Source organism: Artibeus jamaicensis, unplaced genomic scaffold, assembly GCF_021234435.1.
Source record: "Artibeus jamaicensis isolate MK-2021 breed Jamaican fruit bat unplaced genomic scaffold, CSHL_Jam_final scaffold_833, whole genome shotgun sequence".
Taxonomy (NCBI): Eukaryota; Metazoa; Chordata; class Mammalia; order Chiroptera; family Phyllostomidae; genus Artibeus; species Artibeus jamaicensis.
The window spans coordinates 14,186,665-14,198,478 of NW_026522056.1; the positions used below are offsets into that span (position 1 = coordinate 14,186,665).

The 11,814-nt window shown below is 43.0% G+C and overlaps 2 non-coding genes across 2 annotated transcripts; both read left to right on the forward strand.

Annotated features, from left to right (window-relative positions):
- Nucleotides 1-2,854: 2,854 nt before the first annotated feature.
- LOC119036934 (U6 spliceosomal RNA) lies at nt 2,855-2,961 on the forward strand. The gene has a single exon (XR_005080107.2). It is a non-coding gene; the product is annotated as a U6 spliceosomal RNA (small nuclear RNA).
- Nucleotides 2,962-4,979: 2,018 nt separating this feature from the next.
- On the forward strand, nt 4,980-5,169 carry LOC119036928 (U2 spliceosomal RNA). The gene has a single exon (XR_005080104.2). It is a non-coding gene; the product is annotated as a U2 spliceosomal RNA (small nuclear RNA).
- Nucleotides 5,170-11,814: the final 6,645 nt, after the last annotated feature.

Here is an 11,814-nt window from a genome sequence, read left to right on the forward strand (position 1 = left end):
CAGGGCAGGGAGGAGGTGTGTCAGCCTAAGCAAGCTGGGCACTCTGCCAGTGAGGCGGTCACAGCGGACCGTTGTGCCCCTGGGTACTAACTTCTCTCAACCCAGGCCCACTTACATTGCTCTTGGCCCATAACTCATGGCTCTAAGGAAGGCCACCGTCTTGACCTTTTGAGGCTCAAGGCCACCAGGATCAGAGGTAAAGCAAGAAGGGTCCTACAAGCTCCCTTCACTCATCTCTGGGATAAGATCTTCCGGAGCACTGGGCCATTGCTGTTCTTTCTTGTTTTGCACTGAGAAAAAAAATATCAGCATTGATACCACGCAGAGATATTTCTGCACATGGCTTTGATCTTGTGTAGGAACATTCCAGGAGGAAAATAAGAAAAAAGCTTCTTAAGAATCTGTTGCTTGTTGGCTGAGAGATTGGGTGTTGGGCTGATTGATGAAGGTCACGACACTCAGCAGTTATGGGGGAGGGCGCTCCACTCGCTAGCAGAACGGCATGGCATGTTCTGATCCCGGCAAACCAGCTGCCGTCTTCACGGCAAAGCACCTCTAACAACTACCATGTGTCAGCTGGAAATGTTACGTCACCCAAGAAATAAGCAACGACATGGAATAGTGCCATAAAAAGTTTGTGTACTTACGTTCACATAACAAGCAGAATCATGTCTACTAAAATTCTCTCCCATGTAAAAACAAATAGGCTTTTTAATACCTGTAGGAAGTTTTATCATCATCTGAAGTTTTTCAAAGAGAATGTGAGGGGACAGGGTTGGAGAATTTAACAACAATGTAAAGGCTCCTTCGGTCAAACTGTTCTTTTTTTCTGCTTTTCATAATCACAGTGTAAAGATACATATAGTAGTAATAATGTTATTTCTTTGTTAAAGAAAAATTCCAAATGGACGGGAGGTAGATTTTAGAGGTGGTTAACTATGAATGAATGAAACACGATAACATAGTGATTAGCCTGAGATAAATCCAATAAAATTACATTCATCTCGGTGGATTACGACCAAATGTAGATTTTCCAGAAAGAGTAAAGAGGCATTTAACCCATGCGTTTTCTGTTTAGAAAATTAGTGTCTTCTGTTTGATTAATGATGGGAATCGATCATGTCCACATTCCCTCCTTTCCCTTGTTATCAGCTGAGAAAAGAGAATATATTCCATCTGCTATTTCTCTCCTCACCCCAAATCCCCTTAGTTTTAGGACAGAATTGCTAAATAACAATAGCTGGCAGGAGCTTCTGACCAGGAGAGCTGGGTAATCACGGAGATCCGGTGGGTCCGATCGGAACCCACTGGGTAATCACCGGAGGGAACATCTGGTGGGTTCGATGGGAAGGAGGAGGCTGCATGTGGGGAAATCTGTGGGGTCTCATTTTAAGAATTTCGACACTCAGGCCCCTCTTAAAAATTGTTTTTCTTCTGAACTGAACTGAAGTGTCAGGGTCGTTCTTGTTCCAGGCGCTTATGGGTTCTCATTCGTTTCCTCCCAGAGTGCCTGCCCCGCACTGTGCTAGGACACCTGAGGGGAGGTCATGATTTTGTGAATGGCCTTCTGGTATCGCCCCAGTGAGTATGCAAATGAATCACCTAAGGGTTCGGCAGAAGGCAAGAATGAAGAGCTTAAGGAGGGATATGAAAGGGGAGTTGGCCTTCGTGCCCAGAGGGAATCTGCTAGTTTTTGTAAGGTCTGCAGCTGGGCCTTTGGTGCCCAGCCCTGTCTGCTCTAAGCAGGGGGACTCTCACTGCGGACCCCCATCCTGGTGGCATTTCTCGGAGACTCTCGGGGTCTGCCCACGGCCTTAGGTTCCGCAAGCTGTTTCCTGAGGACATGCATCCACCTCGGATCCAGATGAGGGATAAGAGGAAAACCCTGTTTGGTTGGATTCTCCAGGCTCTCTGCCTGCACTGGAAATACTTTTGAGTCTTCTAGTCGAAACCTGCCATTATTTGTGATGAGAACAATGTTAACTTACCCTTTTTTCTTATTTGTTATGGCCACCAAGAGTCATGGAGATGTGTTTCAGACCAAAATATGGGGGGACTTTATTGCCTTCACATTTTGCAGTCAGAGATGAAAGAGCTAAACATATGGCGAAAGCACTTTGCCAGTTTAATCATTCTTTTTTATCTCCTGAAACACAAGACTCGAATGACCCTGAGGGAGCCCCCACCCGGCCCAGCAGGGCTCAGTGCTGGACTGCACCGGAAGATTCCCATCCGATGGCTTCTGGTTCCAAAATCACTTTAGAAGTCTAAAAGTGGAAGTAGCGGCAACTTCACGTGGTAACATTACGTGGATATGTGAGATGAGAAATGTAACAGTGGCTATGAATTATAATAATATCAGCCACCATGGAAGTAGCTTGACCGAGTTCCAGGGTTTCTAGTAACTGCTTTGTGGACTTGCTCCGGAAGCCACAGTGGGTGCTCAGTCACGGTGGTTAGCTCCTGCTCAGGGTTAGCACATCTGCTGCGGCTTGTTTTCCTGTTTGCCGTGTTCGTTTCATTAGTCGATGCATACACATTTTTTACCTTAACCCACTTCAAATTTCTCTTAGCAAGAGGCGGCCTTCTGATTAATGAAATGCAGTTTTGGAATGCTTTTATAAAAAGTAGTTAATTAGGAAGGCTTTAGTTTGTCTTAAATGATAAAGGATTAGAATGAAGGAAGACAACAGCCTTTGTCGTCAAATTACTCTGCTAATGCTTACTTCGTAAACAGTGGTATTTTCTGCAAACGAAATTGGTAAAAGACCACATTTTGCATTGAATCAATGGATCACAGCTAAGTACTTAGGTGCTGAAAGATTTTATTTGAACCTTAATAAATATATATATAGGGCTCACTTCAGCAGCACATACACTAAAACAAGAAGGATGCAGGGAAGATTAGCATGGCCCCTGAGCAAGGATGACATGCAAATTAATGAAGTGGTCCATAATTTTACATATGAAAAGATACTCCTCACCACCAGCCATTAGGGAGATGCAAATTAAAACCACAATGAGAGTTGCCTTGGCTGTCGTGGCTCAGTGGATTGAGTGCTCGACTGCAAACGGAAATATTGCTGGTTTTTGATTCTCAGTCAGGGCACATGCCTGGGTTGCAGGCCAAGTCCCCAGCTGGGACATGCAAGAGGCAACTGATCGATGTATCTCTCACATACATCCATGTTTCTCTCCTTCTCTTTCTCTGTCTCTTCAATAAATTAAAATCTTAAAATAAATAAAACCACAATAAGATATCACCTCACACCTGTCAGAATGGTCATTATTAATAAATTGACAAACAAGTACCTAAGTACCCTTCAGTCGGAAAACTGGCACATTTGCACAATGGAGTACTACGCAGTGGAAAGAAAGAAGGAGCTCCTACCCTTTACGACAGCATGGATGGAAGTGAAGAATATTATGCTCAGTGAAATAAGCCAGTCAGTGAAAGACAAACACCATGTGATCTCACTTATAACAGAACTCTAACGAACAAAACAAGCTAACGGGCAAATTAGAACCAGAGACATGGAAACATGAACAGACTGACAGCAGCCAGAGGGGAGGGGCCAGAGGGGCCAGAGGGACATCGGTGGAAAGAAGGCAAAGGGGCTAGTCAAAGAACACGTGTGAACGACCCATGGACACGGACAACGGCGTGGGGATGGGCTGGGAGCGGTGCATGGGCTGGGTGGAGGAGGGCGAAGGGAGAAAAACTGATACGACTGTAATAAAACAATAAAAAAAGAACAGAGAAATAAATAAATAAATAAATATACATATTATTCTGTTATTCTCATTATACTTTTATTTAGATTATAACCTTCTTCCTAAAGGATAAGATCATTGTTTCTTTGTAAATTTACTTTAATTGCTTTACCTGATGGCTCAATTAGTGTTATTCAATGAAGTTATTATATGATGAATTATGGGATATATGTATATTATCAAAATATTTTTAAAAATATTTAAACCCTGGCTGGTGTAGCTCAGTGGACTGAGTGCGGGCCTGTGAGCCAAAGGATTACCTGTTCAATTCCCAGTCAGGGCACATGCCTGGGTTGCAGACCAGTTCCCAGCAGGGGACGCACGAGAGGCAACCATACATTGATATTTCTTTCCCTCTCTCCTTCCCTTCCCCTCTAAAGATAAATAAATAAAATCTTTAAATATATATATATTTAAAATACCATTTATTTTATTTTATTAAAAATTTTATTTTTTTATTTATTTTTAGGGAGACAGAAAGAGAGGGAGAGAAACATCAATGTGCGTTTGCCTCTCATGCGCCCCCTACTGGGGACCAGGCCTGCAGCCCAGACATGTGTCCTGACTGGGAATCAAACCAGGCCCCTTTGGTTAGCAGTCCAGCACTCACACCAGCCAGGGCTACTTTTTTTATTAAAATACTTTTGGAATGCAAATCAAGATCTGTGCCCCAAACATTATAAATGTCCTGTTAAGGTGGATTAAGGATACTGCCCATTGAAATTGAATACCCTCTTCTGAAGTTTACTCTTTTCTTACCTCTAATACACTTCTAATTTCTTTTTTTTACTTTTATTTATTTATTTTAGAGAAAGGGGAGGGAGGGTGAAAGAGAGGGAGAGAAATACCAATATGTGGTTGTCTCTCACATGCCCCCAACTGGGGACCTGGCTTGCAATCCAGGCATGTATCCTTGACCGGGAATTGAACCAGTGACCCTCTGGTTCACAGGCTGGTGCTCAAACCACTGCGAGCACCAGCCAAGGCTAAAATTGTAATTTCTTAAAGGGCCCAAGAAGCTATCAAAGTCAGACTGCCTGTATTTGAATACAGCCTCTATTACTTACCATATTACCTTGGGCGCGTTATTTAGTCCTTTGAGGAGGCTAAATTTCCTCTTTGACAAATGAGGTCAATAACAGCCTACTAATCCTAAGGTTTTAATGAGGTTTCAGCAAGATAATCCGTTTAAAGCACTTAGCAGCATTGTTTCTTATCCTTTTGGCTAAGATCGAGTATAGTATCTGTTTTATCAGTTTAATATCTAATATGTCCTCTATCCCAGGACATTATATGAAATGAATTTTTGGAGCTGGGAGATGGAATAGGAGCTTTACTTCGTCTACTTGCGCATCAACCCAGTATCGCTGTACTTCCTGAAACGGTGCACAAAAAAACCCCCCAAAACTAAAACAAAAAACACTTAGCAAAATGCCTGGCACAGGTAAGTAACCAATAAATATTAATTTATTATCTAAATGAATTGACATAGAAAATTAGTCACAATATATTGTTAAGGTGCTTCTCTTGAAAGGTCTTTTCTCTTGGCTTGGCTTGCATACTTATACTCAGAGATAAGGGCCAGGACTGGGTCAGGGTCAAGGTCCATTGAAGGCTCCCCTCCTCTGTGAACCCTCTCCCTCTCCCATACAGAGTGAGTGGCCTCTTTGGGGTTCCCTGGGTATCCCCTTCACACTGAGTATGAAATCAAGTGTATAGTTGGCTCCCTGTCTAGACTGTAGGAACTCGGACAAAAGGACTGTGTTATTCTCCTCTGCATCCCATAACACAATTTTTCGAGTAACCACATGAACAAAGAAGCACCGAGCAGGTAGTGAAAGCAAATTCTTGCCCTTTCCCTCTAGTTGGTCAGATACCCAGGGAGAGATTAAGAAGAGGTTATAGAAATGGAAGAGGTTGGTATTAGAATAAAAAGGATCCTGCAAAGTTAGAAAAATACTGTTTGTTCTGTAGTAATGGAAACAAGAAGCCACCAACACTGAATTTAAGTCTGTTCAGTCTATTGGTGACAACTAGCTGAAGCAAACATGCTTTTGGGAACCTACCAGTCAGTGCTGGCTCCTGCTTGTGAAAATCCGCCAATAAGAATGGACCCACTCCAACAAAAATACCTCCGAGTGCCAGCCAATCAATAGTTCTCACCCAAGCAACCACACTGCTGCAGATGATGTCAACGCACTTCGAGCTCTGCCAGTTCTCCAGCCCATGAATTCCACACTTCCCGAAAATGGTGCATGACGTCACCAGCCTTTTCTATCCTTGGAGACCGTGCCGGACCAGCAGAGTTCGCCCTTATTAAAGTAAGCAATAAATTCAGCTTTGTCCTTTCGTTTCATGTATGGAGGGGGTCTCAACATTCTTTGATAATTCTAGGAATTTTTGTGTCCTGAGATAAATTTCCTGTAACAAAATTCATTATTTTAAACATTTAGAATAGACAATTCAGCTATTTTTAGTAAATTTACAATGTTGTGCAACCATCATTCCGATTTAATTCCAGAATATTCTCTTTACCCCCAAAGGAAAGCCTGTACTTCTTTTTTTTCTTTAAATCTTTTTTTTTTAGATTTTATTTATTTTTTTTAGAGAGAGGGGAAGGGAAGGAGAGAGGGAGGGAAACATCAATGTGTGGTTGCCTCTTGAGCTCCCCCTACTGGGGCCCTGCCCTGCAACCCAGCATGTGCCCTGACTGGGAGTCAAACCTCGACCTTTTGGTTTGCAGACCACGCTCAATCCACTGAGCTATACCAGCCAGGGAGAAACCCTGTACTTCTTAATTGCCTCTTCTCTTCATCACCTGTCCACCATTAATCTTTCTGTCTTTATAAGTATATGTTTTATTTTATAAATCCAAGATGATTTAAGTAAGGATTCTTCTAGAAACCTTTCTTGCTCCTTTGACTTTAACCAACACAGAAGTTTTCAAGCTGTAGAAATATATCAATATAGCAAGATAGAGAAATTGAGTTTATAATGGAGCAGAAAGGCAGAATACTAATAAATATACTGTGATATACTTATCAAAGATGATGTTAATGCTAATAGACAAGTTCCAGAAACCAAGCTCAAGGATAGAAAATTTTCCTCCGAGCTCCAAACTCATATATTTTATTGCCTACATCAAAACATAATTTGGAACAAATGTAGATGAGTCACATTTCTCAATTTCGAATTTTCCTAGGAAGCTGCAGTAATCCCAGGCAGTGTGGTGCTGACAATGGATAAACATGGAGACTGATGGGATGGAACCGAGAGTCCAGAAACAAACTCATGTGTGGTCAGTTGACTTTTGACAAGGGTGCCAAGACTTTAGCCAGAAACGTAAATCTTCGTGACGTGCGATTAGGTAATGGTTGCTTAGTTATGACATCAAAAGCACAAACAGCAAAAGAAAAGAAATATACACATTGGACTTCATTAAAATTAAAAGCTTCCGCATTTCAAAGGATATTGTATTAGTTTGCTAGGGTGGCTGCAACAAAGTACCACAAATGATGTGGCTCAAACAGCAAAAATGTGTCGCTTCACAGTTCTGGAGACCGAAAGTCTAATGTCGAGGTTTCAGCTGGGTCGATTCCAGCTGAAGGATGAGGAAAGGGTCTGTTCTGGGCCTCATTCCTTAGCTTGCTGATGGCCGTCTTCTCCCTGGTCCCTGTATATCCTATTCCTTCGATGCATGTCTGTGTTCAAATTTCCCCTTTTTATAAGGACACCAGTCATATTGGACACCGGTCCAATGACCTCAGTTTAACTTTATGGCCTCTGTAAAGACCTTGTCTCCAAATGAGGTCACATTCTGAGATACCAGAGGTTAGGATTCCAACATATCTTTTGAGGGGACTCAGTTGAACCCATAATCTAACACATATCAGGAAAATAAAAAGACACCCCCCCCAATGGGAGAAACTCAAAGTCATATGTAAGATTAAGTATCTAGTATCCAGAACATACAAATAACTCTTACAACTAAACAATAGGCAAATAACCCAGCAAAACATGGGGAAAGGATTTGAATAGATATTTCTTCAAAGAAGATATACAAGTGATTCATAAGCACATGAAAAGATGCTCAGCATAATTAGTCATCAGAGGATTGCAACTCAAAAAACCACAGGATACCATTCGCACCCACTAGGACGGCTAATACAAAAACACATTAACGAGTGTCAGTGAGGATGTGGAAAAATTGGAATCCTCATTCATTGCTGGTGGGTATGTAAAATGGTACAACCACTTTGGAAAATAGTTCTGAAGTTCCTCAAAAAGTTAAACACAGACTTACCCTATGACCCAGTAATTCAGTCCTGGGTATATCACGAATTTTGACAATGGTGCCAAGAACACTCACACATGCAACTGGACGCCTACGCGGCTCCGACAGTTCCGAAACCCCGCGACGGAAGCCTGCCTGCCCTCCTGCGAGACACTCAGGTTGAAGTTACCCGTCCGCAGACCGCCTTGAGATGACAGATGAGAAGAAGCAGACCTGATCGCTGCTGGAAGGACCTGTCGCGATAGACTATGGACTTAACTTACCGTCAGTTTGTGCATTTCCTGTGTTCCTTTTACTTTTTTGATACTATATTGTATAAAACTCCTCTGACTTCGGTTTGGTTTCATTTTGTTGTGTTGGGGTTTTGTGAGGTTTTTTTCGACTTCTCCCAGAATTCTCTTTGAACATGAATATGTCGGCCCTCCCCCACCTTGCCTCCCCTCACCTGTTACAAATACCCTGACGTTCTAACACGTCCTCCGTGCGTCTCTACACCCCCTGGAGAAGCCCCAGAAATAACCCATCAGTGTTCTTCCCTACCGCCTCTTAGGCCCGTTTAGAAAATCTGGAGTTCAAAACGCTCCCGGCCATGTTGATTACTTTAGTGTAGTAAATTACAACATTGATCTAGCAACAGGACCACGTAACAGGTCATGCATATGGTGGCCGCCCTGATTTGATTAAAGTTGCCACCATGTGCATTGACACATGTGTGCTGGTTTGGGTGTGTGTATACCTGTACCCTGGAATAAGGCTTATGAACCTTCCTCTTGGCTTTGCATCACGTCCAAAGGGGTCCCGCTGGGTTGGCTTTGCCTGAAACAGAGAGGAGGACATTTGGTGAAGCAGATGCTGCAGAAGGAATGGGAGAAATGTGGCAGATTCCTGCTGGGGAGGGTCAGAAGATACCCGTTCTGAATGTAACTCTTGTGTTTATCCCAAACAATCTCGGACTTTCCCATACATTGGCTTCGTTTGACAGATCTTCTTTTCCTTGAAGGTTTGTAAGTTCAACCATATTCTGTCATCTGTCCCAGTTTCAGTGGAATCTATTTTTCTGGCTTCTTTTCTGGCATCTTTTTTCTATTTTCTCAGATCTCCAGCCCCCCCCCCCCCCCAAAAAAAATCAAGCACATCTAATCCAGAGAGAAGGGACTCTATGTGTACTCTTTTTTTTTTTTTAAGATTGTACTTTGTTTTAGACAGAGAGGAAGGGAGGGGAAAAGAGAGGGAATTATTGATGTGTGAGAGATACATCAATCAGTTGCCTCTCACACGCCTCCAACTGGGGACCCAGCCTACAACCCAGGCATTGCCCTGGCTGGGGATTGAACCAGTGACCCTTTGGTTCGCAGGCCAGCACCCAACCCACTGAGCCACACCAGTGGCTCTATGAGTCATCTTTAACATTTGAGGTTATTCATTTGCAAGTGTGCATAAGCCACTAGCAAGGGTTGAGCTCTAGGTCATTCATCCCTCCCACCTTCCTGCGATTGGCAGCTCCTGGAATTCTATTGTAAGAAGCTCTCTTCCCTTACATAGTCAAATTCTGTAGTTGGTCGGTTAAAGCAGGGAAACTTAAAATTATAATAAATATCCTTAAAGCTCCATTTTCATTTTAAAACATGCACAAGTCCATTCACCCATCTTTTCTTTGATACCAGACTAAAGCCTTTGACGGGGGTCTCCTGGTGGGATCTGCTCGAGACATCTGTTAGCACATCAGACAGCACCGTTAATTTCAGGGGCAGTCACGTGAGGACTCAGGGTACTTGTGGAGCAAATTGCGGGCAGGATTATGGATTTTGACAACACTTTCCTCCACCCAAACTTCCACGTTTGTTTTACTCACACCTAATTCCACAGCTTTCTTTTTCCCTTAAGACCTGATACAGACCCGTCTTTATCATGCTTTCCCCAAGCATTAATTTTCATAGTGATTACCATTCTCTTCACGCTCATATTTGTACAGTGTTAATAACATTAAATTAAATCATGTCATTGCTAAGTGCAACTTGCATAAACAAGTTTGGGAACAAATGACCGACTTTTGGGAAGCACACAACTCAGGGTGAGAAATGATTGACCCACCAGGGAGTAGCCTCCTTCACGGTTGTAAACATTGGGTGGGCCTCGAGCTACAGGCATATTATTCACACAGAACAGCCCTGGCTGGTGTGGCTCAGTGGACTGAGCGCTGACCTGTGAACCAAAGGGTCACGGGTTCAATTCCCAGTCAGGGCACAAGCCTGGGTTGTGAGCCAGGTCCCAGTAGGGGGTGCACAAGAGGCAACCACACATTGTTTCTGTACTTCTCTTTCCCCCTCCCTTCCTCTCTCTAAAAATAAATAAATAAAATCTTTTAAAAAAACGAAAAAAGTCTAAATTCAGAGAGTTAGCATTCAAATTCACGTGAAGGTACTACTGAAATTCTTTTGAGAGAAATGCTAACAATAAGATCTGAATGAACCTCTCCGTGCGAGGCCTCCAGGAGGGCCAGCCATGCTTCTGTGGGAGGGCGTAACGCCGGAGCCTCCATGTGCATTTGATTAGTACCAGTGGGTCTACTGGTAAATGCTCTAAAATATTAAAATATATATCCCTTTGAAGGAGGCAGGAAAGGAACTGTTCCTCGTTTGTGTTTAATAAAATACCGAAGCCTAAAGTAGCCTTCATATGAGTCAGATTACTAAGGATAATAAATTCTCCCAAAGAACCCATTTGCTAGCCAATAGGGGAAAGACTATCCTGTGTGCTGGTGTGTTCCTGTGATAAAACAGCAGGTCTACCCGGGGATTATAAAGCTGGAAGATTAAAGTGTCTGAAAGAGACCTTCACTTACCTTCATTAATGGTTGGACTGCACACAAAGAATAAGCCACCAAAATGATTAAAAGTGTTGGTGCTTGAGGGTGGGCCACGGAACCAGAAGTACTTTCTTTCTACCCCCTACACTGTCTAATGTGAAATTATATTCCTTTTACAAGTACAAGCAACAAAAACCGCCCATAACTTACCACCGCAGTTAATTAGTAATAATACCCAGAACCAGTTTGAAGTTTCAGGCAGAATGGCCTATGGCCCCAACAGAGGGACCCCTTTGGGTAATTCTTACTGAGTTCAGTGGGAACACCAAACAATTCTTTTATGATTTTCCTATTGTTTTGTTTAAGACCTTTAAGAACAGCAAAGACGAAGCAATTGCTGTATGAGCAGTTGAAAGAAGGTTCAGTTGAGCTTGCAACTGGAGACGTGAGAAGGGACAAGCCTGGAGCCACGCTCCCAAACCACAGCAAGTCTTGGTAAACTGATCCTCCCTGAGGCAGAGAACATCTCTCTCGGGTCACTCAAGTGTGCACGTCTCTTGTGCTTCCGTTGTGCATACAGCGTGACCCCCGCTCCGTGGTAACACTGTACATACAGACACCGGCATATTTTGGTTCCTCCCAACTTTGCTTGGTAAATTGACTAATTCTGTTCACATTACTTCTCCTTAAATGAATTATTGATAATATGACTTAAAAACCATCGTGTCCCTGGGAAACAAGGAGGTTCTTCTCACCACATGTTGATTTAATTAGTCTGATTCTCGGGGGACAGCTTTTAACCCAGCCCTTGGGAGTTACCTACCTCGCAGGTGCCCTCGCACACTCCCTGGATGGTGTGGACCAGTCGTCTCTATTAGCTCATCGGAGCTTGTCCGGAGGTAGTTTTAGAACCAGCATAGCATTTCAAAGGCAGCTTTGT